Raw genomic sequence first — 27,010 nt, forward strand, 5'->3', positions numbered from 1 at the left:
AATGCCACAAGCCCCTGAATCTGTTGTAATAAGGAGGTCATTTATGACCCTCACAAGTGCAGTCTCCATACTATGTCCAAACCTAAACCCTGATTGAAAAGGTTCTAATAAACGGTTCATAGATAAATGACTTTGCAGTTGACCAATAACCACACGTTCATGAACCTTTGCCAGAAATGGTAAATTTGAAATAGGCCTGTAATTGGACATGCTGCCATTTTAAGAGCAGAGGGGACAACCCCTGTTTCAAGTGAAACATTGACAATAGCAGTGATATGGGGAACAATTGCTAGCAAGCATCATTTCAGCACAACAGTAGGAAAAGGATCAAGAACACAGGTAGTAGAGTTAATTTTATTTTAAAATTGGTTTCTATGATTATTAACAACAGTAATACTGGAAAATACAGGAACTGGAGAATGAAGAGGTAACAACTCAACAAAGTCAGATAATCGTGCAGAAGCAATGGAGTTGTAGATATTTTCTATTTCTAAATCATTGCACTGCTCAGTAGTAGAACTACTAACATTTCTGATAGGTTTAATAAGATTGTTAATTGTTCTAAACAAAACACGAGAGTTCGAACCACTACTACTGATAATATGCTGTTTTAAGTGAATTATGGTAATCAGTTTGATATTGCTTAAACATTAAAGAAATGTCAAACCAGTTGTCCTATATTGCCACTCAAGTTGCCTGCCAAGTGTCGTGATATAAACAGGACCCAGATGCAGGAATAAAAATATAACAATGTTTAATGAGTGAAAAGTTCAGGTATATGATGAAAAAAATATGAAGCACAAAACAACAGAACAGTCCAGATATGAGGTGGAAGATGAAGGTGGAGGACTCTGATGGCGGCAGCTGCAGCGGGGAGAGAGTAGAGGTAATGTATATTCTAGGGTGTGAGATGGTGACAGCTGGAGCAGTGAGAAACAGAGGTGAGAAATCCTGGTGAATGAAGCTGATGGTAATGGCTGGAGCACAGGAAAACAGACAAAAATATCCAGACTAAAAAATACAGAGAACAGCGTGAGAACAAGTAACAAAACACACAACAAGAGAATGATCCAATACTGAACTCGCACAAAAAGGGCTGCTTATAAGGGAGAGAGAAGATAGTGTGCAGGTGCCGAGCTAATCAAGTAGCGGCTGGTAATGAGAGTTGCTGGGCAACGCTGCTGCGTGATTAACTCCACATCAGCAACAACAGGAGGGAGACACACAGAAACAAACCAGCAGAATGAATCCTCCCATGACACCAAGAGCCTTCAATCCACGTAACTCAGATGTATACCATGGAGATGACCTCATAAAAGAGACAACACGTTTTTTCAAAGGTGCAAAGTCATCCAATAATGATGTTAACACATTATTATATTGGTCAACAGAGGACATGACTGATAGATCCCCAATGGCATGAGTGAGAAGGTCATGATCAATGTCTCTGATTTTCCTAAAACAAATAGTACTTTCATTTACAGTCTGCAATGAAGGAGGAATCAAACAGAAGGTGAGAAGCATGTGTTCACTTATACACACATCTGTACTCTCAAGTTGGGCAATAGCCACACCCAAAGTGCAAACCGAGTCAAGTATATGACCGTGTTTATGTGTCGGAAAGTTAACACACTGAGTGAAGTTGAAACACTCTAGCACATCCATAAAACTCAAAGTATTGTTACAATTCACATTGTCTACATGAATATTGAAATCACCAATTAAAAGAATAGCTGAGCAGATTGCACTGGTAAGTGTCAACAACTCAGTAAACTCAGAGAAGAACACCAGATTTAGTTTAGGAAGACGATAGATATTTAAAACAAGAGCCAGTGAAGGACCATTCAGTTTAAATGCCAAACATTCAAAAGATGAAAAACAAGGCAACATAAATTCAGTAACTAAAACATCAGATCTATGAATGACAGCAAGTCCACCACCCCTACCGGTGGATCGTGGCCAGTCAATGTACGTGTAGCCTGGCGGGGCACACATATTAAGATTGACAGAGTCATTCGGCTGATGCCAAGTCTCACAGAGGCAGACAAAATCCAGATTATTATCCATAATAATGTCACTGATTGAAGCAGCTTTATTGTTTATAGAATTTTTGTTCAGTTGTGCAAACCTTACTGTCTTGAGGCGAACTCCTCCACTAGATGCAGTACACTTCTAAGGATAAGAGAGATTAGCAAAGCAGACACCACGCGAGGCTGGATAACGACGATCCATGCCTCGTGAGACCATATCGAGTTGATACCAGCGGCGCTTCTATGAAGATTCCGATGGGAACCCCGATGAACATATTTTGGCCAGCATAGAAGATGTAGCGATTTCACCGTATCCAAAACAGAGGTATCAGGAGGCAAATGGTGTTCAAGGTAAAAAAGTTCATCCTAAAACATGGCGAATTCCAGGTGTTCAAGAACTTTCTTGCCGTACACTCCACATAAAATCACTAAACAGATCAAAAATGGACAGCAAACCCACATATTGTCAGCAAATAACACTAAAACACACTAAACATAAATAATAAAATGTTAAAAATTCAGAAAACGCGGGTGGAGAAGTGGCAACCAAACTGCACCAGCGCCCTCTCCTTTCCACCATCTAGAATCGTGGATCAAGATGTTCCAATCTACATGTTCTTTGTGCTTATTCCACCTATTGGCTGGAGTTTGTTTTATAGATTATTTTCTGTTGTGTAATTCTGTCTCACAAAATCTGTATAGAAGCACCAGACTTGAGCAATCCGACGGCAAAGTTGTCGCGGGGGCTCTCGTAGGCGTACATGGACTGTTTGAGTTTAGAGGTATGGACGCGGTTGGTGCTGTCGTGTGCGTGGTTAATGCACACTTTTTTCTGTTTGTTTGGTTCGGGGGAAGTTTGGGGTTTGATTGTTGCACTAATGTTGGAATGTGGTCATTATAATTTAGTTTTTGACACACAATCTATTTTTTCTAATATGTCAAAATGTCAAATGTTAATATGAGTGGATTGTCTCTCTCCACATGGAATGTGAATGGGTTGGGGCACCCCATAAAAAGAAGGTTATTTCTTTTCTTAAACATAAGAAATATGATATAGTGTTTCTTAAAGAAACGCATGTTTCCCCGCAGGAAGCTGAAAAATTTGGGAAGATATGGGGTGGACATGTGTAATTTAGTGCTGGCTCTAGGAAGAGCAGGGGAGTCATTACATTGATAAGTAAATGACAATTCAGATATATCAAACAGATTAAAGATAAATTAGGAAGAGTCTGTAACAAATTTCACAGCAGAAGGGAAGGAGAACACAGGGAAGCAGGTTTTTCCAGGCTCAGGTAAGACTTTTTGTGTACTGTGATGTGGATTAGGAACGTGATCGGAGGAGAGAGGAAGAAACAACAAAGGAACAAATTTGACAGTGCTTATCACCAGAGAGGGAGGCCTGGATTTTTCATAGCCACTGATTGCACTTTTTGAGTGAAAGAGAAGTGGCATGATTTCATAGGATCTTCAATCGCCGAAGAGCTCCATGGTCAAGGTGTGACGGTAAATTAAAGGTCTAAAAAGGAAGCGCCAGGTGATTCCTTGATTCTTCTGACCTACATTTATTCCCTTTTGTTGGACTCTCACAATGCGTCCTTCAGCATTGCCCACAGTCAGCATACAGGTACATGTAAACTCTCCGGGACCGAGCGTGCACCATTTCACAAACTCTCCTACGGCCTGAACTCTCTCTCTCATACATTTACAGTGGTGTGAAAAAGTGTTTGCCCCCTTCCTGATTTCTTATTTTTTTGCATGTTTGTCACACTTAAATGTTTCAGATCATCAAACAAGTTTAAATATTAGTCAAAGATAACACAAGTAAACACAAAATGCACTTTTTAAATGAAGGTTATTATTAAGGGAAAACAAAATCCAAACCTACATGGCCCTGTGTGAAAAAGTGTTTGCCCCACCTGTTAAAACATAACTTAACTGTGGTTTATCACACCTGAGTTCAATTTCTCTAGCCACACCCAGGCCTGATTACTGCCACACCTGTTCTCAATCAAGAAATCACTTAAATAGGACCTGCCTGACAAAGTGAAGTAGACCAAAAGATCTTCAAAAGCTAGACATCATGCCGAGATCCAAAGAAATTCAGGAACAAATGAGAAAGTAATTGAGATCTATCAGTCTGGAAAAGGTTATAAAGCCATTTCTAAAGCTTTGGGACTCCTGAGAACCACAGTGAGAGCCATTATCCACAAATGACGAAAACATGGAACAGTGGTGAACCTTCCCAGGAGTGGCCGGCTGACCAAAATTACCCCAAGAGCACAGCGACGACTCATCCAAGAGGTCACAAAAGACCCCACAACAACATCCAAAGAACTGCAGGCCTCACTTGCCTCAGTTAAGGTCAGTGTTCATGACTCCACCATAAGAAAGAGACTGGGCAAAAATGGCCTGCATGGCAGAGTTCCAAGATGAAAACCACTGCTGAGCAAAAAGAACATTAAGGCTTGTCTCATTTTTGCCAGAAAACATCTTGATGATCCCCAAGACTTTTGGGAAAATACTCTGTGGACCGACGAGACAAAAGTTGAACTTTTTGGAAGGTGTGTGTCCCATTACATCTGGCGTAAAAGTAACACCGCATTTCAGAAAAAGAACATCATACCAACAGTAAAATATGGTGGTGGTAGTGTGATGGTCTGGGGCTGTTTTGCTGCTTCAGGACCTGGAAGACATGCTGTGATAAATGCAACCATGAATTCTGCTGTCTACCAAAAAATCCTGAAGGAGAATGTCCGGCCATCTGTACGTGACCTCAAGCTGAAGCGAACTTGGGTTCTGCAGCAGGACAATGATCCAAAACACACCAGCAAGTCCACCTCTGAATGGCTGAAGAAAAACAAAATGAAGACTTTGGAGTGGCCTAGTCAAAGTCCTGACCTGAATCCTAATGAGATGCTGTGGCATGACCTTAAAAAGGCAGTTCATGCTCGAAAACTCTCCAATGTGGCTGAATTACAACAATTCTGCAAAGATGAGTGGGCCAAAATTCCTCCACAGCGCTGTAAAAGACTCATTGCAAGTTATCGCAAACGCTTGATTGCAGTTGTTGCTGCTAAGGGTGGCCCAACCAGTTATTAGGTTTAGGGGGCAATCACTTTTTCACACAGGGCCATGTAGGTTTGGATTTTGTTTTCCCTTAATAATAACAACCTTCATTTAAAAACTGCATTTTGTGTTTACTTGTTATCTTTGACTAATATTTAAACTTGTCTGATGATCTGAAACATTTAAGTGTGACAAACATACAAAAAAATAAGAAATCAGGAAGGGGGCAAACACTTTTTCACACCACTGTACATACACACACACACACACACACACACCTTTAATAATTATTGTTGGTTGTTTTGCTCTGATTTATGTATTTATGATTATTGCTGGTATTTTGTTTGTGTGAGTCTTGGACTCCTTGCCTTTTTGTTTACTCATTTCTTTATGCTATTTGAATAATACACTTATGCTTTGAAATTTGATACACTCTTGTTTTGTGAATTGTACGTAATTGGTGGCTTTTAGAGCTGTCTGGGATAAAGGTATTAATTTTTATTTTGATGGGCCCAAACCTGTCTGGCACCTGAATTTGATTTAAAATTATTAATTTAAATGTAATGCAGGGGCTGCCACGTTACAGAAGTGGCACCCGAACAGAGACCTGAACTTGATCGTTTGAAACAGGACTCAAACACCATCTTGATCATTTTGAAACTTGGACATTTTTACATCTAAACTTGAACAAGTGAACTTAAATTTATTTTGCACAGGAGTGTACCATTATGAAATGGCTGTTCATTACAGGTACACAAATGTTTAAACTTGGAGATTGTTGGCACCTGAAAACTGTTTGAACTGTGGTGTTCTTGATTTAAACCAAACACTTGGACTGAACTTTAAAAAAAAAAGGGGGGAAGAAAAAAAAAACTGTTATGAATTCAACTTGAACACACCAATTCATTGTTGACTGGAAACCACAAACATTTGAATGACATGGACACTTGAAGAACTAGAGAAGCTTCCAGACATTCAAACATTTGTCATTGTTCACTTTATCTGTGACTTTTGATTCGTGGGGAAGTGGAAAATTGGTGTGACTTCTGTAACCTGTGAATTTTTCTTTAACCAAGAAACCTGTTTGTTTGGCTTTGGAAAAACTGTGGGAGATATGTATAAAACTAACTCTTACTTAAAACCAGTGGGTTGATGGACCAAACTTGAATTAATACCATATTTTGCTCTGTGGAAAAAAAAAACTGTGTGGGACTATTGTAAAAGTGGTGTTGGAAGTATGTTGCAAGGTGAAGCAGTTCAATTTGAATTGACATTGTACACAACATTAAAATTTTTACACACTACATCCACTAACACAAACACAACATTGAACATGGTGTGGAACCATTAGAACTCCCTAAACTGACAGCTGAGCAAAAAAATTCTCTTGATTCTGAGATAAACTTGGAGGAGCTTGACAAGGTAATTAAGGCCTTGCCTACAGGCAAGGCTCCAGGGCCAGACAGCTTTGCCGCAGAATTTTTTAGATCTTATGCTACAGAACTGGCTCCATGTTTGCTAGAAGTTTATACAAAATCATTAAAGAATGGAAAGCTTCTGCCAACCATGACACAAGCCCGGATCAGTCTGATTCTTAAACAGGACAAAGATCCAAGCGAGTGTCCAATTTCCCTGATCCAGCTAGATGTAAAATTATTGTCAAAAATCCTGGCTAACCGATTAAGTTATGACATCTCTTATACATATAGATTGGGTAGGGTTTATGCGGGGCTGCAGCTCTTCTGATAACATTAGGCATTTCATCAATATCATGTGGTCTGTGGTGAATGATCAGACTCCGGTCGCTGCCATCTCACTTGATGCCGAAAAGGCATTTTATATGGTAGAATGGGATTATCTTTTTAGGTTTTTGGAAATATATGGGTTCGGGAATACTTTAACTGGATGGATTAAGTTACTTTATAGACACCCGGTAGCGGCGGTACAAACTAATGGATTAATTTCAGATTATTTTACTCTGGAAAGGGGCAATCGGTAGGATTGCCCTCTTTCCCCATTATTGTTCTGTCTTGCCCTGGAACCATTAGCAGCCATGATAAGAAGGGAAGATGATTTTCCAGGGGTGGTGGCGGGAGGTATGGCGCATAAGCTTTTGCTTTACGCAGATTAAAAAAATAAAAAATAAATAAAATAAATATTTAAAAAAATTATATTTTAATATTCGTCTCCAACCCCATTAGATCAATGCCTTGCCTCCACAAAATTATTAATTCCTTTTCTAAGTTCTCAGGATACAGAATCAGTTGGTCTAAATCCAAAGCTTTGGCTCTGACAGCGTACTGCCCAGTAACGGCTTTCCAGCCGGGCGCCTTCCAGTGGCCCAAACAGGGCATTAAGTATTTGGGCATTTTATTCCCAGCAAATTTGTCTGATTTAGTTAGAGTTCATGTTAATTTTCCCCTTAATAAAAAGGTTTTCAAGTAATGTGGGCAGGTGGGCTTCATTACATTTATCTATGATTGGGAAGGTTAATGTTATTCAAATAAATTGTATTCAAAAATTTAACTACCTGCTACAATATCTCCCTGTAGATGTCCCCCTCTGTTATTTCAAGCAATTTGATAGCATAGCAAAGTCCTTCATTTGGAACGGTAAGCATCCTAGATTACATTTTAATAAGTTACATAAGCCGATTGACAAAGGTGGGCCAGGCCTACCCAAGATTTTGTTTTATTATTATGCATTCGGTCTCAGACATTTGGCTCATTGGTCAGTTTTTTTATTGAACAGGAAGTTCTCGCCCCTATTTCGCCATTGCAAAGCCTTTCTATCAAACTATCGGCGATGTTAAGTTATACCCCGTTATCTCACATTTGCACACAGTATGGACAAAAGTGTCCAGAGTGTTTAATTCAGACATTTATTTAAATGTTGCCTCGAGCATATGGCTGAACCTTAAATTATGTATAATAAGTACCTTTTCTGCTGGTCAGAGGGGATTGCGAGGGGGGTTACTACACTCAGTGACCTATATGAGAGTGGAGTGTTGAGATCTTTTGAAAATTTGGTTCAACATTTTGGGATTCCCAGATCTCAGTTCTATAGGTATTTACAGCTGCGCCACCTGCTCTGTATTTTTTTTGGGAGTAGCACACACCCCCTAAAGCAGCAGATACTCTGGGAGAGGTGATTACTGCTTTTGGAATAGGTCATGAGGCATCAGTGCATTACTCCCTGCTAATTCAGTGTCTGGGGGATGGAGCTTTAACTTCTATCAAGAGATTATGGGAGGAAGGCTAGGATTTAAAAAAAATTCAAGTCTGTATCTAGAGATGCAAGAGTTCGCCTTATGCAGTTCAAGATTTTACACAGATTCTATTGGACCCCCACTAGATTGTATAGGCTTGGTCTTAAAAACACACCCACCTGCTGGCGATGCCAATCAGAAGATGGAGACACAACCCATGTTTTTGGGGGTGTGTTAAGATCCAAGAATTTTGGTTGAAAGTTCAGAGTTTTATATGTGACATTTTGGGCACTCAAATTTCATTCTGCCCCAGACTCTGTATTTTGGGTGATGGGGCGGTCATAAATTTGGGGGATAAATACACAAAAAATTGGGTTCTGTCCAGTATTATGATTGGCAGGCAAATTATTTTAAGGGGATGGAAGTCAGATGGAGCGCCCTCATTTACGGAGTGGTGTGTGGAGATGGGGAGGGTGGCTGCTTTCGAGGAGATGTCAAGCAGAAGGCTGGGGGTTCGGAATTTGTTTGATAGGAAGTGGGGCAAATACTTTGTGTTTTGGGGGAACGCCTGGGGAGGGACTGTGGAGAGAGATGTTTAATTTTAATTATATATGATTATTATATTTTCTTTTTTGTTCTCTTTTTTGTGTGTGTGTATGTGTGTGTATTCTATTTGCAGGGTTGGGAAGTAACGGAATACATGTAACGGGATTACGTATTTAAAATACAAAATATAAGTAACTGTATTCCACTACAGTTACAATTTAAATAATTGGTAATTAGAATACAGTTACATTCAAAAAGTATTTTGATTACCAAAGAGATTACTTTGCATTTTATTGTCATTTGTTTCATTTAATATTTAGTCCTTTCAGATGGAAAAATGTATACATATAAATGATGCGATCCAAAGTGCATTTGAACACCAGTGAAACACTTTCTTATGATGCGTTACATTCAAGTTTGAAGTAAGTTTGGAGCAGAAGAAATATAAATAATCCTTGTGTAAATTGTCAGCTTTACGCTAAGCTAAAATGCTATTTCTAGCCATTTTACATGCACATGTTACCAGGCACGATCATATTTTTTTATCAAGAAAATTCACATTAGATCAGATTTTATTTTTTTCTAGTAAGACCTTTGATATTAGGGCAAAAATCGTATTCTTGATAATAATTTTAGTCTTGTTTTCCTGTAAAAATATTAATAAATCCTTAAAACAAGATCAGTTTGATTTATCTTGTTTTAGAAACAACACTGCATAAGATATTTAGGTTTTTCAGATAATGTATTTTTAACGTATATTTTTTCTTACTGTACTGGCAGGACAGGTTTGGGGAGTAACGAAATACAAGTAACGGGAATACATATTTAAAATACAAAATATAAGTAACTGTATTCCACTACAGTTACAATTTAAATCATTGGTAATTAGAATACAGTTACATTCAAAAAGTATTTTGATTACTGAAGAGATTACTTTGCATTTTATTGTCATTTGTTTCATTTAATATTTAGTCCTTTCAGATGGAAACATTTATACATATAAATGATGCGATCCAAAGTGCATTTGAACAGCGGTGAAACACTTTCTTATGATGTGTTACATTCATACGAGCAGACAGAGAAGTAAGTTTGAAGTAAGTTTGGAGCAGAAGAAATAGAAGTAAACCTTGTATAAATTGTCAGCTTTATGCTAAGCTAAAATGCTATTTCTAGCCATTTTACATGCACGTTACCAGGCACGAACATATTTGTTTATCAAGAAAATTCACGCTGGATCATAATTTCTTTTTTCTTGTAAGACCTTTGATATTAGGGCAAAAATCGTATTCTTGATAATAATTTTTGTATTGTTTTCCTGTAAAAATATCTAAAAATCCTTAAAACAAGATCAATTTGATTAATCTTGTTTTAGAAACAACACTGCATAAGATATTTAGGTTTTTCAGATAATGTATTTTTAACATGTATTTTGTCTTACTGTACTGGCAGAGTTTTTATAGTCAAAACAAGTGAAAAAATCTACCAGTGCTGAAGAAGTAATCCAAAGTATTTAGAATACGTTACTGACCTTGAATAATCTATCAAAATACGTTACAAATTACATTCTGTAACCTGTAGTGGAATACATTTCAAAAGTAACCCTCCCAACCCTGTCTATTTGTGACCACAGGGGTGTTTGTTGGGGGTCAGGGTGGGGTTGGTGATTTGGGAGGGGTATTGGGGGGGTTAAATATTAAATGTTGATTCAGTGTATAAATGTTGTGTTTTTTATTTGTTATATGTCTATGAATCAATAAAAATGTTAATTGAAAAAAAAAAAAACATTCAACAAACCAGCAAAGGACATGACACACGAGTGGATTAATATAGGCATGAACAAACAAGAAACAGGTGCCACTCGCCAGCTGAAAGTTGGCATGATCAGTGTTTCCATGGAAACACTGATTCAACATGCCAGCGGCACCTGAAGCACATGAGGAAGAAAACTTCAACACGCCTGGAACAAAACAAACAGAACATGGAGCATGAGTGTCCGGATCCCGACACAGACCAAAACTGAACCAGACAGGAAGTCAGGATCCAGACACCATGCCCCGGACACAAACAAGACCGACCCAAGAGCGCACGGCGGTAACTAACAACCGGACCCATGCGCTCACACAAATAACATACACGAAACTCAAGACAGACAGGGAACAATGATGCCATGGTCCCTTCAGACAAAAACCCAACCTGACAAGGTGACAGGACAGGACAGTTTATTCACCCTAATGCCATCCCAGTTGTGTATGATTTTATTTCTTCTGCTGAACACAAACAAAGATTTTTAGAAGAATATCTCATCTCTGTAGGTCCTTACAATGCAAGTGAATTGTGGTCAGAAAATAAGGTCCAAAAAGCAGATAAAAGCAGCATAAAAGTAATCCATAAGACTTCAGTGGTTAAATCCATATCTTCAGAAGTGATATGATAGGTGTGGGTGAGAAACAGATCAATATTTGAGTCAATTTTTACTATAAATCATCCAAACAAGTCCCTGCTGGCATGATGAAACAAACTGCTACGACCTGCAGCTCTCACGGCGCGGATCATGGATAAGCAGCACGACATCAAACGCCAAGCATGAGCGGTGTTCAGCCAGCCGAGAGCTCGCAAATCGCAGCTGTCCGGTCACAGTCCGGCTCGCAACAATGCGCAAAAATTCATTTGAATTGGATAGAAGAATGTCCATTATAGGGATGTGTGTAATATGAGACGGATAAAAACACAGACTAAAAGTAACCAAACAGAAGATAAACAAACACATTTGCTGTGAAGTGACAGCACTCTAGGACGATGGGTGTCAGTATATAGAGTCCAAAACCGCAAGTACTTCTGGGAACGATGGGACAAGTAAGAGCCAGATAAATCCTTGCTAAAATCTTACTTAGTGCACCTTTAAATATACAACTATATGAAATTTCATTTTTCAATTTGTGCAATTCAGCATACTTTTTTTATCAAAGACATTTGTCATTAAAATACTTCCATATCCATTAAAATAACCAATTTACTTTAATAACCCTAATAAGTGTCATTAGCTAAATGTTGTGCAATATTTACTCCTCTAAGATGTCTTTGCTTGGATGTTGATCTGCCTTTTTTTCTACTTAAGTGACAGTAAAAGCTGTATATCAATGGCGGTCATTGTATAGAGTGGACGTGTCTGTGTCACTTGTGCTGATAATAATGTCATTATCTTTACTAACACATGCTGGGATAGCTTGTTGTATCATCTCCCCACTTCAAGCCCTTTTTAATGTTTTTCTAAGAAAAGTGCTGATAGTCGGCATTATTACAGCTGTTCCTCTGATGTGACTGAATGGATGTCTGCATTTCCCCCATCATAGGAGCCAGACAGACAACAGAGCATCTTCCCCACAATCCATTTGTGCTTATTTTCCCACCACTCAAGAAGGAGAATGACAAGTCCGTTCATGCAAGTCCAGAGGTATTAGTGGCATTCATTCTGTGACCGGTTGTGTACATGACAGTTCATTTTCTGCATGGGCTCAGAAAAGTCGATACAATCTTGTAAAGACAAATACCTAATAGCGCCAACCTAATTGATGCCGTTTTCAGAAGAAACATTAATCAATGAGGTTGGATGTTGGCTGCACAGCCCGCACAGCCAGTCTTTATGCATTAATAAAGGAAGCAGAAGATGCATGAATGAATTCATAACATGTTCTGCCTTCATTATTGCTGCATGCTGCCAAATTCCACAAGCGTGGGGCATGAAGGGGAAACTCCACTGGGCCCTCTGTTGAGCTTATTCGTTTGAAGAATTTTTAAGCCGCCTTATCACTGCATTCAACAAATGACAGACAATAGACTGGAAGTCAGTCATTTCTTATGAAGAGTCAAACAGGGGCTGCATGGAGTTCCGACCATCTGCAGATGCGCAATTTTCAGATCTGTTTTGAGCTTTGCTTGTGTTAAAAGGTTTTTACTATGTGACCATGCACTTCACGGATGGCTTTCACCATCTCCCTCTGAATGCGTTTATATGTGCGGTCTCTCACAGACATCGACTGGGTTGCATATAGTGTGGTGGATGCTGTGACTTTGTTTTTAGTGATGAAGAGCACCTATTTCTCCTATACCTTAGCTTTATCTATAGAGCTAAAATATTCCATCCCGAGAAGGCTGTATATGACAAGCTATTTCACAAAAGAAAAGAAAATTAAACTCAAAAATGGAAAGAACTTAAAGTCCATAATCTTTAACAGTGGGCTTCAACATTTGCTGTGAAAACTTAATTAAACTAGCCTGCAGAACAACTTGAGTCAAATGTACAACATGGACTGGGCTGCCAAGCTCCAAATGTACAAAAAAGCACCACAAATGTGTAATAAGTGTAGTGACTCGTATATTATATATCAGTCTTCTGAAGACCTACAATAGCTTTATGTGACAATCAGACAGAATTTTAAATAGTAATTCACTGAATTCATCTTGACATTGGACCTAGTTCCTAGTTTCTGAGTGTTCAGGAGAGAAGTAGAGATGTCAGATTTGTGAATTAATCATTCTTTTGAGTTGGATCTTTTCAATGAATTAGTTAATCCAGGTCACAAAACCCAATCTAAATGATCCGTTAACAGTGCTGGATAATAACAGATTACATGTTATCTGGATTATTTATTCAGATTACAAAAATAATAATTTAAATAATATTTTTAAATACTTGTAATTGGACTACAGCTACTTTTTATGGATAACATGATTACATGTTAATTAAGGAACAGCAGTAAATTGTTCATAATTTATTGATCCTCGTAATTTTCTCTTTTTTAATTCGTTAACATTTTTCATTCTAAATCAGCCTACCTATGATAGAAGTTCGGTAACTCTCCAAGTGTTTTCGGAAGTGAGGGAGAGGGGGAGGGTTGTGAAATTGCACACAGACCTGATACTCGTCATTAGTCAGGTGAAGGTAAATTAACATTTGACCACTGGATGTACAGAGATCATTTCACTTAAAGGGATAGTTCACCAAAAATGAAAATTATCTAATTATTTACTCACCCTCATGCCATCCCAGATGTGTATAACTTTCTTTCTTCTGCTGAACACAAATGAAGATTTTTAGAAGAATATTTCTGCTCTGTAGGTCCACACAATGCAAGTGAATGAGCCACAATTTTGATGTTCCAAAAAGCACATAAAGACAGCATAAAAATAATCCATAAAACTCCAGTGGTTAAATCCATGTCTTCAGAAGTGATATGATAGGCGTGGGTGAGAAACAGATCAAAATGTAAGTTCTTTTTCATCATAAATCTTCTTCTTTTGATTTTTGGCAATTCACATTTGTGCATATCACCACCTACTGGTCGGAGATGGTCAAAGGTGGAGATTTATAGGAAAAAAAGGATTTAAATATTGAACTCTTTCTCACCCAAAACTATCATCTTGCTTCACAAGACTGTATGATACATGCATGACGAATGTAAATCTCCAAAAGCACAAGAAGAAGAATGTGAAAGTTAAAGTGGATGTTGACTGAGCAGGGAGGAGAATTTAAAATAAAAATTTACTAAAATATTTTATGTTTCTCACCCTATCATATCACTTCTGAAGACATGTATTTAACCACTGAAGCCATATGGATTACTTTTCTGACTTTTTCTGATTTTTGGAGCTTCAATATTTTGGCACCCATTCACTTTGTATGCATTGTATGGACCTACAGAGCTGAAATATTCTTCTAAATATCTTAATTTCTGTTCTGCTGAAGAAAGAAAGTCATACGCATCCGGGATGACTTAAGAGTACGTAAATGATGATAGAACTTTCATTATTGGGTGAACTATTCCTTTATGGTGACATGAGGCAAAAACATCCCTGTGCAATGTAAACTCTTTCTTCCAAAGGTTAATATCCTGTCAACTAAAAGGATTCAATGTCAAATGTAAAGAAACATCAGAAGGTATGTTTGCATGTACAGTATTCTTAACTTTCTTAACGAACATATTTAAATTATTATTTGAATTATCACTCTGTGTGTAAACTATTTGTTGCTATGTGTTTGGAAGGGTTTTGTCCATCAAATGAATCAAAATGCCCAAACACACATAATTTCATATTCACAATGTAATCCAATTGGATTAGCATCATACAATTATTTTTAGTTTCGTAAACTGCTTTTGTACTCGGTTTAAAAATATAAATGAACACACTTTTGCTTTAGTGATAAATTTGAGGCCGTTTTTGTGACATTGATTCTCACATATAACTGATCTGATCTCTTACCATACATGGATGGTGTTTGTTAGCAATAAAGAATGGAATATGTTTTCCTTCCTCTTTGCATTTTTATGTTAAAATGGTACAAGATTATCCAAAGTAAATGCAAGTGTCATCAAATACAAGAGTAGGTTGGAAGTAATCCAAAAGTAATCAAATTAGATAACCACAAAAAATTTTATCTGCTAAATTTAGTTACTGATTGTAATTTTTGTCATGTAATTTGTAATCAGTACCCAATTACAATTCAGAAGTAATCTACCCAGCACTCTTTGTTAACAAATCGGACTGTTCCAGTTGTATGATCCGGTCACATGAAGGTGAGTAAATGATGACAGAATTTTCATTTTTGGGTGAACTGTTCAGTTTAGGATCTGTGAAATTTCAGTCCCAAGTATGGGTTACACAAGACCTGATCCATTGTGCTCTTAAAAAAGCAGCTTGTTTTTGAATAAAAAAAGCATATGCTAAATGTTAGACAAATTCCATCTCTACACAGAAAGATAACTCTTTGTCAAAGGCATCGCACTTTTCATGGTGTTGGCTTTTAAAATGAAGACCAGGTGAGAGAAAAAGAGTGAGAGCGGTTTTTCAAAAGAAAGAATAGCTACAATAGAACTTTGATATTCTGGATCAATAACTTGAAAACAACCTTGCATCTCAGCACCACTCTTGGCTGCAGTATAATAGGCTGTTGAAGGATTTGTTATCTTTTAGTCTTCTTTCTGTTTTTCTTGCCTTAAGAATAATGTTTTATTCTCCTTGCTTATTAAAAAAAAGAAAAAGAAAAAAAAAAGTTCTGTTTGACAGTCATTGGTTGTTGGAATCTATTCTACTGTAAATTATGTGGCAGTTTTCCAATGCTAAAGTTCTGAGGATGCAAATTTAAAGAAGACACTTTTTTTTTGATTGAGACAGTTGCAAATAAAAGCGACATCTTTAACAGCATGTCACTTATCTACAATAACTGTCAGGGACTCAATTTTCCACATTATTCATATGCTCAAGCGCACCACACTGACTATAACTAATGCAGCATCTGTTATTTACAAGTACATATTTTGTGTTGTTAGCCAGTGAGTCAAATAAGAGAAAGCTAGAAGCACAGTTTAATTTGTCTGGGATTCATGCAGATACAGACTTCTGTGGGTTTTTCATCTTCACGTTTAGTGTCTTGGCAATCTGCAAAGTTACAATCATCCTGGGGTTTTGTAAAACAAAGACGATTGAAAATGTCTATAATGTGAATGGCCTTGAGCACAGAGAAATGGTTTCTGAATAAGCACATTAACATGGCAATGTAAGAGAAATGTGCATGTGTGCACGTCTTTTAGATCTTTCAATCAGCCCACTGTGTAAGAGAGTTAAGTATGACAGTGTTATTATGACGATGACTCATCAAAAGATTTAGAAGATGTCTATGGAAGCACACATACAGTAAGTAAATGAATAAGGTGACCTCAAACAAATTTAAAGTTTCTTAATCATCATTAAGTACAAATTTAATACTTGTCATTAGGACTGTCATTGGCCTTGATGTTTTTTGTTTTTGATAATTGGGACATTGTGTTTTTGAAGAAAGTAAAAACTGAAGAAAGGCATGCAGACATCAAAAATAATGATAAAACAACTTTTTGCCTTTTCTTTTCTATACTTTCCAATTGAAAAGCTAAAATCTGGAACATCACAAGTCTAAGGAACCTTTATTCTCACAGGTCTTGGTCAATTTCACTTCAGTACAATAGTAACTATTTATTTAGATTTTTATATTTTCTAAAGAAACTAGGGTGCTCTGGGTGGTTGAAAGACTGTTGATATGCTGTTGTGAAAGTGTTTTGAGTGGTTTTTATCATGTTACTATGCGGTTGCTAGGGTGTTATGGGGGTTGCTTACAGGCCCAAGTCAAAAGAGCCCACCTTCAAATCTCTATGATATTCTGGTTTAGTCCCTCCACCAGTGTAAGTGTATAGGTTTTTTTTTTCATCTGTTCTATCATCCACCAAGCGATAAAAGAAAAAATGTCTGATTGCTTTGAAAAGTAATAGCACACCTCTACTCAACAAGCCACATGATTTTAGGTATCATTCATGTCCGCAGCACAAACGGTACCACTAAAAATGCCCAAAACAGTTAAAATATTTGGCAGAGGTCAGAAGATATCACGCATGTCTACATGCTCTTTTCCGATAAAGCAAGCCTTGTGCAAAACAAAAATGTCCATTATTCCTTTAACTGTAATTGCTGTTGACGTGATGCCCTTGGTGAACCAGTAACCATGCCAGTGAATGACCAGTCTCACAGCTTTAACCTTATCACACTGATAAACTATCATACATCGGATCCAACCCCAGGCCACTATCAGTTTCCAGCTATGGCCTAATATTGCACTACCCGATCTTTTATCCTGCAACCAGGGAGGCCTGATATGGAACGTAATGAAAAAGTGAGTTATTTATTATGTATTTCTGCTGGATGTTATCACTCAGAAAAGCACTGGCATAATAAATTGACTACTTACACTGAGCCTCATGGAATACTGTAGTTCCACTTTCAAATAAAGCGGCTTTCTAGTTTCCGTTGTTGCCTAGTTCCTGAAACTCCACTTAAAATGAGTGTTCAGAAGAAGATTTTAAAGTACAGATATTTTCAGAGACAGGAGAAGAAATATCCTGAACATTATGGTGTACCGTGTCTTCAAAATTCAGTCAAAGAACAGTTTTCAAAGCTTTAATTCAGCCCAGGTCGATCTAAGAAATCAATGGCTGGTATACACTTGGAGCATTTCACTGTTTCTCCTCACACGAAGGCCTGTAGCAGACATTTAACTACAGATCAGCTTTATCTGCAAATTACAGAAGGCTGAAGGAGACTTGTAAAGGGTGTCAACACCAGCGCTCTTTGAATGAAACAACTACACACTTCAAACACTGCAATGCAGGCAAAAATGTAGCTCTTCTTTCAAAGTCATCTTGTCATTGCAGTCTCTAGGCATGATCATGATTTCAAGCTCGATTACACTTGCTAGTGCTTGATGCATGTGCAGAGTGCTAGATGATAATAATAATAATAATTTTATTTGTATAGATTAGCACCTTTTATACATAAAATACAGCTCAAAGTGCTTCACAGTTGGAAGTAAAAAAACATTACTGAAATTCAACATTTCAGAAAATGTAATACAAATCTTGGCAATCAAAATGAAACAGTACAAAGATAAAATATTAAAATGAATTAAAATAAATGTAGGGAAAACAAAAGTAAAAAGATACAAATTGAATATAATGATAATGAATAAAAAAAATAGATGGGCATCAAATGGGTAATTTTTTTGTCCAGATCTGTTAAATTATTCAAAAATACATTAGAAATTTAATTCATGCAAAACAGTTACTTGAATTCACCTCTTCAATGATGGACATGTTTTCTTGAGTTCAGAATCATTTTGATATTTTTTCTGGGGCTTAAAGTAAAAATTGTCATGTAGTGGAACCATGCAGTGATAGAAAAAAAAAAGAAAGTCTAATTTAAAGCTGAAATTCTCAAAAAAGATATGATGGCACCAGTGCTGGGTGATTATGAATAACATGTAATATGGATTACGTAATCAAATTGCAAAAATAAAGTACTTGTAATTAGATAACAAATGTAAAATATTTGTTATCAGATTACAGTTACTTTTGTATGGATTATGTGATTATTACATATTAATCAGGCAACGGCAGTACATTTTTCATAATTTATTGTTTCACCTAATTCTTCTTTTTTACATTTTTAATTCTAAATCAGCCTACTGCTGATATACTTTCAGTAAGTCTTTTCGTAAGAGAGGAAGAGGGGAGGGGGAGGGGGATTGAGCCGTCTCACTCAGCATTTGACCACTGAATTTATATAAAGCATCATAAAAATAATTCATAAAAATCAGACACTGGGTAAAAACGTTACTGTGCATAAATGCCCAGTGCTGGGTAGATTACTTCTGAAATGTAATCAGGTAGTGATTACAAATTGCACAACTTCTTTTGTAATTGGAACAATTGGGACATAGCTAAAATAATCTGATTACCCATTGCATATTTTTATAAAATGTAATCATTAATTTTAAATGTATTAAATACCAATTAATACTCCTTTCATTAAAAAATGCACTCTAATCTCTGTCTTGGCTAGTACTTTTCTAATGCAGTTGAAACTTTGTAATGCAGCACTTTTCATGTTACTGTCTCCTTAAGATGAATCGCTTATGTTGTATCTGTAGGGCTTTACTGGTTGTTTAGATCAGTGTTACTATCAGAAATAATTAATAATTATTTCTGTAGTTATTAATTAATATTTAAATTAATCAATTGAATCTGACTCATTAAAACCTCATATGGGACTCCAGTAGTAGTGTGCTATGTTTAGGAGCAAGTTTGGTTATTAGCGATAATTAATAATTATCAAAGATAGTTATTAATTATTAAAATCAATAGAACATTGATGAGAACCAATGTTAGCTTTTTTAAATCCTTTAAATCAACAGTTATCAAAGATAATCATTAATTGTTAACATCGATGAAACATTAATTAAAATTAATACTAGCTTATTGATCATTCAAATTCAATCATCAAAGATAATTATCAATTATCAAAAATCAATAGAATATTAATAAGGATTAACATTGACGGGGCACCACCCTGAAATCAGGGACTAATAACCAGATAGTATAACAGTCTCAATATTAGATTGTTTTCTTAGGAAAATCGGCATCAGAAGAATATAGATTTTCGGCAAAAAACAATGAATGAAGGTTTGAATCCGAGCACTGACATCCCGTCAGCATGACACAGGTGTATGCAAAACAAACCAAAACACTTCTCTTTGTAATATAAACAAAAGTTTATTTATGCAGTAATATCAATTAATAATTAATACAATGCAGTCAATAAACTTCCGACTTACAACTACAAACTAAACAGTGATATGATTAGAAATGGAAATAAAAATAATTCTATAACACATAGGGTGTGTGTGTGTGACAGTGTGTGTGTAAGGAGGGACGCGCACAAAATAGCGGACGTGACTCTCGTGGAGAGTATGTCACGTGAGACTTCCAGCCAGGGAATATGACCGCGAATGGGGGCGGAGATGGCGTCTACCAGTTACCGCGTATATCCGCTTGTACAATAGCATAGGGACAAAGCTGGGCTTTAGCATTTAAGCTATCTACGAGCCAAAATGTGTGCCAGAATGTTTGTGAGGGGTCGCGTGCCTGCGTGTGTGTGTGTGTGTGTGTGTGTGTGTGTGTGTGTGTGTGTGGTTAGTACGAGAGAGAGAGAAGTGACAGCCCTAAAGCTGATTTCGCGATCGTGGGAGAGAAAGCAGCTGTTTAGTTCATCGCTCAGAGTCGCGGTGGACGGCTCGTAAACAGTCCTGCGTACTTTGACTATTTAGTGGATGAACTCAGTTGCTGTCTCACCCGCGATGGCGAAATTGCACAACAATCCAATTTGGTTGGACCACAATACAGCAAAACAAATTCGTGATAATTAATACCCTGAGTATTAATAATGAGCGGACATGGCGGTCCGTAAACTGTACAAGCAAAAAACCTTGAAACACAAGAATAACACACTATAATATTCTATCTCTGCCCAGACGTAACCTCTTACTTGAATCGCATGAGGACACAGGTAGAATGTGTTTTCCTCCGTCCTTTAACTTTGACCCGGTTCCTTGAGGCTCGGGTGATGATGGGAGGCCGTTTCCTCGCTCTGTCGGCGGGCGGTACGGCTGTTGATTGTCAGCGGGCGGTATGGCTGTTGATTCTCGGTGGGCTGGCGGAGAACTCAGAAATGTTGTCTTGATTGAAGATGGAAGAGAAATCTTTAATCTCTTCACTTCTGTAGGCAAACGGATGAAGATGCGAATTGCTTGGCGGTCTCCTTCGGATCCGTTAGAGTGTTTGGTTGAACACAGAGTAATCTCAAGTCGTCCAGCGAGATGGAGATTGTATGGCTACAGTTTCAAGTCGGACATTACTTCCTTGTGCCACGAGGTTGCACCGGAGAGCAGCAAAAAAAACTACGTCTATATTCGGTGAACAAAGTCGCTGGAAGCAAATTCACAAAACATTTCAGAGGTATTTCAACTCCTGATGATGTCATGTTTGAGGGACGTTCTGTTGTGTGCCTCATCCAATAGGAGATGAGAGTTCGATCCTTTAGTGAGCAAGGCTTCATGGATTTGTAGTCTGTTTTGGACTCCCTTTGTTTGACTTTGGCGCGAATTTTATCAGTAAAATTTACGACATGGAATGTGTGGGGGCTGAGTTAGGTTTTACAACTGTTAGGCCTGCCTTTGTCCTCTATCTGAATACATGAGGCCCAACATATCCTTCCTCATTTTGTCGCTTTTATCCAAAGCCTCTGCTATATGAATAAATGTAAATGTAAATTAAACATTGGTAAACATACAATCAAACAGAAACTTAATATTTGTCAGTTGTTAAAAAAAGGTGCTTAAAAATAAAAATTAATGTTACTCAAGTTAAAAGACAGTGAGAACATGCTTGTATTTTTAATTTTTAAAAAAATCATTATTTAGGACATTGGGAATAGGGATTGAACTTTTTATTATCCAGATTTGAAAGCAATAATGAGAGAATGTCTCTAGATATGATGTAGAAATGTACGATTTGTACCTCATAATCATTCATGAGAAGGTGTGGCCTTTACCTAAGACAGATCATTTTTCTGCCATCCTGAAGCATGGACCGAAGTGTATTTGCATGGTGCAAAAGAACAAATTTGAATGTAAACGACACCTCTGAAATTTTTGTTTGCAACATGTTTTTACAGAAGAGGGCTGGACGAGGGCTTGTTTGAAACACATTATTTTCAGGGTTCATACATTACTGCAGGGTGCAGATACAAACAGTTTGTAATTTTTGGGCATTCATTTACAAACTAAATTTAAACCAGAAACCAAATGCCCTGTGTGTATTTGTAGGTTGTATTAAGAACTTTCAATGTAGTGTATACATTTCGATAGCTACATGCACACATAGCTAGATAATACATAGAACAATTATTCAAATACTTATTTTTAGACAACATGTATATAAATATAGAGAACATATGCAGAACCTCCAAATGTTTCTTAAGACTGTATGTGGTCTTTTACAAAGTAAATCATTTTTGTAAGGCAAAGATTACCTTGCTCAGTTATTTCCCACTGTGTCTCTTTGAAAGTAAAGTTATTTCTTTATGTGGTCAAATGAGGAATGAGAGCGAACTGTCTTCAGTGTAAGTAGTTCTAGCTGGTTAGGCCTGTCGCACATATTTCAGGCTCTAGCTCAAACCACTATTTTAAAAATTAAGAGCATAATAAGTCAATTACGCACTATTGTCTTTAGCTGATTTGTGATCAAGTATCTAATCATGTAATCTATAAAATTGTAACTGTAATCTCATTATGCACATTATAAAATGGAATGTAATCAAATTACATGTACTTGATTTTTGTTATCTGATTACATAATCCAGATAACATGTAATCCGTAACAGAAAATCAAAGTCATGTGTTGTAATAACATGCAAGTAGACATTTTTTGCAAGTAGACAAAAAAAAAAAAAAAACATAAAACAGGACATGTTTTAAACTAGATTTGTAAAAGAGTAATCATTTTTACTGTGATAATGAGTTGCTAAAAATATAAGGTTTTTTCTTTTCTTTTTTTTTTTTTTGTGGTGGGGCCACAAATATTGGCAGAGCAATTAAAAAACCAAGAGAAAAAAATCCATACTGTTGAGCCCTGTTATCTTTTAGATTTCTCTTATCAGCTTGCATTCATGCTTCATTCAGTAAATGTTTGATCTGTGCTATATTAAAAGAGTAGGCTAATTTTTTTGTTTTTGTAAGTCCGCTTTTCTGTGTCAGTGTGATGCTTTTAAGTGCCAAGCAGTGGCACAATGACAGTAAAACTGAGACAGCTGTCAGGAGAACGTCCTGGTTACTTTCGTAACCTCCGTTCCCTGATGGAGGGAACGAGACGTTGTGTCGATGTAGTGACACTATGGGGTCACTCTTGGGAGCCTGAAACACCTCTGATCTTTGAAAAAAGGCCAATGGGAATTGTATTTGCATACCACTCCCCCGAACATACGGGTATAAAAGGAGCTGGTATGCAACCACTCATTCAGATTTTGTGCTGAGGAGCCGAGACAAGGTCCCGGCCATTTCAGCGGGTAGTCCAGCATTGTGACAGGAGGGACACAACGTCTCATTCCCTCCATCAGGGAATGGAGGTTACGAAAGTAACCAAGACGTTCCCTGTCTTTCACTCACTCAACGTTGTGTCGATGTAGTGACACTAGGGGTCCCTATATGAACTGGCGGTGCGAGACAGGCAGACCACTGTGTGCCTCGTAGCCAGCACACCAGGCCGACACGTAACCTCCCCCAACGCTGTTATGAGCGTCGAATGGCCCTTTGCTGACAAGTCGACTGCCCAAAAGATAGGGACAGGCTAGCCCAGTCGTGGCCTCTTATCCTCTTTTTTCTCTCCCCAAAAAAGAGTGAAATTTGTTAACCAACTGGGGCCACCAGTGTCTACGTCGGAGGGGGTGTCACTCCCAAGGGGAAGACACCGCAGAGACCACGCCCCGCCCGACTATATGTTACATGGGGTCACCTATGGGGAACCAACACATGCGGAGCACCTACCCCAGTACAGGGCTTAGTTAGCACATGTACTGAGCCGGCAGCGTGTTTCTCCGCAAACTCGTCTGCCACAGGGCTAGGAGGAAGTCATCCAGGGAACACACTTTGTGAACACTACTGGGAGTCAACAGCGCATGTCTTTAGCTCAAGGGAGGTGAAAGGCGGTATGCGCAAGCGATACACCTGGCCAGCTGTCCTGGACTTACCTGTTCGTACCTAGCAAGACACGGAATGAAACCGGATCAACCCAGAGATTGTAGAACCTCGCAAAGGTGTTGGGTGTTGCCCAGCCCACTGCTCTGCAAATGTCTATTAGAGAGGCGCCACTGGTCAAGGCCCAGGAGGCCGCCACACTCCTGTAGAATGGGCTCGTAGCCCTGCAGGGGGTGGCACATCCTGAGCGTGATATGTCATTGCTATGGCGTCAATGACCCAGTGGGCGATCCTCTGCTTGGAGACAGCACTTCATATCCGCTGTCCACCAAAGCAGACAAAGAGCTGCTCAGAGACTCTAAAGCTCTGCGTGCGATCCAAATAGATGCGTAAAGCACGCACTGGACACAGCAATGTCAGGGCTGGGTCTGCCTCCTCCTGGGGCAGTGCTTGCAGGTTCACCACCTGATCCCTAAATGGGGTTGTGGGAACCTTGGGCACATAGCCTGGTCGGGGTCTCAGGATCACGTGAGAGTAGCCCGGACAGAACTCCAGGTACGTTTTGCTGACAGAGAATGCTTGCAGGTCTCCTACCCTCTTGATGGAAGTGAGCGCAGTCAGGAGGGCAGACTTTAATGAGAGTGCCTTAAGCTCAGCTAACTCCAGGGGCTCAAAGGGGGCTTCCCGTAGACCCTGAAGAACTACAGAGAGGTCCCATGAGGGAATGAGGTGCGGTCTGGAGGGATTCAACCTCCTGGCGCCTCTCAGGAACCTGATGATCAGGTCGTGCTTCAAGAAGGACTTACTGTCCACTGTGTCGTGGTGTGCTGCTACAGCGGCTACATACACCTTCAAGGTGGAGGGGGACAGCCGCCCCTCCAACCTCTCCTGCAGGAAGGAAAGCACCGATCCAACTGTGCATCTCTGGGGGTCTTCGCATCAGGAAGAACACCACTTAGCGAACAGATGCCACTTCAATGCATACAGGCGCCTCGTAGAGGGAGCCCTAGCCTGAGTGATCGTGTCTACCACTGTGGGTGGTAGGCCAATTAAGTCTTCCTCGTCCCATCCAGGGGCCAGACATGGATATTCCAGAGGTCTGGTCACGGGTGCCAGATGGTGCCTCGTCCCTGAGAAAGAAGGTCCTTCCTCAGGGGAATTCGCCGGGGGGGGGGCTGTCACGAGGAGCATGAGGTCCAAGAACCACATCTGGGTGGGCCAGTAGAGTGCTACTAGGATGACCTGCTCCTCATCCTCCCTGACCTTGCACAGGGTCTGTGCAAGTAGGCTCACTGGGGGAAATGCATATTTGTGTAGTCCAGGGGGCCAGCTGTGTGCCAGCGCGTCTATACCGAGAGGTGCCTCGGTCAGGGCGTACCAGAGCGGGCAGTAGGATGATTCTTGGGAAGCGAACAGGTCTACCTGTGCCTGCCTGAATCGACTCCAAATCAGCTGGACCACCTGAGGATGGAGTCTCCACTTTCCCCTGAGGGTAACCTGTCGTGACAGCACGTCCGCTGCAGTGTTGAGGTCACCTGGGAAGTGAGTGACTCGCAGCGACTTGAGGTGCTGCTGACTCCAGAGGAGGAGACGGCGGGCGAGTTGTGACATACAACGGGAGCGTAAACCACCTTGACGGTTGTTGTATGCCACCATTGCCATGTTGTCTGTCCAAACTAACACATGCTTGCCCTGGATCAACGGCCGAAACCTCCGGAGGGCGAGCAGAATTGCCAAAATTCGAGGCAGTTGATGTGCCAACGTAGCCGCGGGCCCGTTCAGGAGCCGGCAGCTGCGTGCCCAGTGCATACAGCGCCCCAGCCCATTTTAGAGACATCTATCATAACCACAACGCGCCTGGAGACCTGCTCTAGGGGAACGCCTACCCGTAGAAATGTGAGGTCGGTCCAAGGGCCGAAGAGGCAGCGACAGATCGGCGTGATGTGTCCCGCAGCGCCTGGGGGACTCATGTCACAGGACTCGAGTCTGAAGCCAGTGCGAACCCGAACGGTGTGGCCACATGCCATATGCCCCAGAAGCCTCTGAAACAGTTTCAGTGGAACCTCTGTCTTCTGTCTGAATGCCTTCAAACAGGTCAGCACCGACTGTGCACGCTCGTTCGTGAGGCGCGCTGTCATCGAGACTGAGTCCAACTCCAAGCCGAGAAAAGAGATGCTCTGAACCAGGAGGAGCTTGCTCTTTTCCCAGTTGACCCGAAACCCTAGTCGGCTGAGGTGCGAGAGCACCAGGTCCCTGTGCGCACACAACACATCCCGAGAGTGAGCTAGGAAAAGCCAGTCATTGAGATGACTGATCGAGATGAGGATGCGAATGCCCACTTCCCTTAACGGGGCAAGGGCTGCCTCTGCGATCTTCGTGAAGACGCAAGGGGAAAAGGACAGGCCGAAAGGGAGGACCTTGTACTCATACGCCCGACCCTTGAATGAAAACCACAGGAAGGGTCTGTGTCGAGGTAGAATCGAGACGTGGAAGTACATGTCCTTCAGGTCTTACGCTGCAAACCAATCTTGATGCCGGACGCTCGCTAGAATGCGTTTTTGCATCAGCATCTTGAACGGGAGTCTGTGTAAAGCCCGGTTCAGTACTCGCAGGTCCAAGATTGGCCACAACCCACCGCCTTTCTTTGGTACAATGAAGTAGGGGCTGTAAAACCCCTTCTTCATCTCGGCTGGAGGGACAGGCTTTATCACACCCTTCCGTAGGAGGGTAGCGATTTCCGCACGCAAGGTAGCAGCGTTCAAGCCCTTCACTGAGGTGAAGTGGACACCGCTGAACCTGGGCGGACGCCTGGCGAACTGAATCGCGTAGCCAAGTCAGACTGTCCGGATCAGCCATTGCGACAGGTTGGAAAGCGCAAGCCACACATCCAAGCTCCGGGCGAGGGGGACCAAGGGGACCATCTCATCGGACGTATTGGCAGGTGCGGCCTCGCGGCGGGGCGGAGCCTGTGCTGCCACGTCGTGCCGTGGCCGTGCTGAGTTCAGGGACATCAAAGCACATACCTGGCTCCTTGTGACCACCCCCGGAACAGCC

This window comes from Myxocyprinus asiaticus, chromosome 22, assembly GCF_019703515.2.
Source record: "Myxocyprinus asiaticus isolate MX2 ecotype Aquarium Trade chromosome 22, UBuf_Myxa_2, whole genome shotgun sequence".
Classification (NCBI taxonomy): Eukaryota; Metazoa; Chordata; class Actinopteri; order Cypriniformes; family Catostomidae; genus Myxocyprinus; species Myxocyprinus asiaticus.